Source organism: Tupaia chinensis, unplaced genomic scaffold (genome assembly GCF_000334495.1).
Source record: "Tupaia chinensis unplaced genomic scaffold, TupChi_1.0 Scaffold143921_1, whole genome shotgun sequence".
NCBI classification, from domain to species: domain Eukaryota; kingdom Metazoa; phylum Chordata; class Mammalia; order Scandentia; family Tupaiidae; genus Tupaia; species Tupaia belangeri.
Window position 1 is genome coordinate 651,658 of NW_006203772.1, and position 1,677 is coordinate 653,334.

At 56.4% G+C, this 1,677-nt stretch overlaps 1 protein-coding gene across 2 annotated transcripts in view; it reads right to left on the minus strand.

Moving 5' to 3' along the window:
• FLOT2 (flotillin 2) overlaps positions 1-1,671 on the minus strand; it is a 27,507-nt gene extending 25,836 nt beyond the window's left edge. For both annotated transcript variants that reach the window (XM_006165466.2, XM_027767103.1), the window contains exon 1: positions 1,646-1,671. The gene's annotated coding sequence lies outside the window, so the exon portion shown is untranslated. The remainder of the gene's footprint in view (positions 1-1,645) is intronic.
• Between the last annotated feature and the right edge of the window lie 6 nt (positions 1,672-1,677).

The window sequence follows — 1,677 nt, forward strand, 5'->3', positions numbered from 1 at the left end:
CCCTAACAAGCACACAAGCCCTATAACAAATCAAAATAAATAATTAAAATCTTTCTCGAGGGGTGGGGACTAGGAGACAGGCTTGCCATACTGAAGAGCAAGTTTGGCCTCAGTGCCAGACTCAGTCTCAGTGCAACTGAGGCGGGGGGCGTCTCCAGAGACTCCAAGGCTATCTCTGGTCTTTACAGTGTTTTGAATTTCTGCTAGAGGGTGCCTATGCTTTGCAGAGACAGATAGAAAGGGAAAAATGAGAAAACTCCTTTGTTTTGGGATTTTGGGCATCTACATATATGCACTTGGCTTTTTTTTTTTTTTTTTTTCCTATAGGGCACGTGTGCTCTCCAGAGAGACAGAAAACGAAAAATCACCCCCCAGGGGGGATGGCCACTCCGCAATCCCTTCTCCTCCATTCTCCCCTCGAGATATTGGGCACGCATGTACACATGCCCGGCGTGAGTTTAAGCCACTGGGTCCGATTCGAACCATGGTCGACTACGTGGGAGTCCAGCAACAGCCATTACGTTAACTGCTGGTCCTGCATGTTTTTCAAACTGCCAGGACCAGGGCTTCAACCATGCAGCTGGCCATGTAGGATCTGCCTGCCTTAACCACTGGTACAGCAGAGCTGGCCAAGGGTGGAGTATCATTTCAGTCCCCCAGAAGTAGGAACCTGTAGGATGGTGCGGATGTCTCAGTGGAGACATTGATTTTGCCATCCAAACTGAGCCAGAGGCATGTTGTGGGGTGAAAGTTCCCAGTGGATTGACCACAGCTCCCCAAGGGTGGGCAGCTCTAAGCCTGGTTCAGGGTTTCTACCTCCTCTGACCCACTTCAGTAGCCAGCCCTACCAGCTCTGCACAGTTTGGAACCGCATCCACAGTGGGAGTTAAGACGTGAGGAATTCCTACAGCTCCAGACCTCCAAGCTGTCAGGCAACACCTCCCCCTCCCCAGCTCCTGGGAGCGGGTTGTACAAGCTGTCTTCAAATGCTTCTGCCACCTACCAAGACACCCCATATGTACAACTTAAATAGCAGTCTTAAGGCAAGGCACTCCCTTCCCGCCCCAGTACTGCAGTCCCCAAACCCCACCTAGACAGTCATTCTGGAGCTGGCAGCATTTTGCAACTCGTGTTTCCCAACCTGTAGAGGCCGCACCCAAGTGTCCAGGGCAGCCAATGCCAGTGAGCCCCAGCGGGCTGGAGCCTGCTCGGAATTAACGGGCCTATGCCGGGAGAAAGGACCCGTGTCAGGGCCCCTCCCCATGGAGGCACCTGCCTCCAGAGCTGCGCGACCCATTGCCAGTCCCTGGCGCTGGAATGCAGCCAAACTGCCGGTCCCCTCTCTCCTTTCCGAAATAAACCCTTCGGCTTGAGTTCGGGACCCCCGAGCCCACGGTGGGGCGGAGGGGCGGCCCTGACTAGGGAGGAGGCGGAAAAGGGAGGGAATAAACACTGGAAAACACGCAGAGGGCGGGGGAGCCCCTGGTGGCTCCGGAGGGCGCGGAGCACAGATTGCTGACTATGCGGGTCTCTTCTGGAAAGAGTCTCGGCGGGAGGGGGGCCCGCGTCCTGCGAAGCGCCGTGGACTGGGGCCCCCACCTCGTCCCTCCCCAGCCCTGCACCCACCCCCCTTCCTGCCCCTCACCTGAAACCACCAGCGCCTCGTTGGGCCCCACC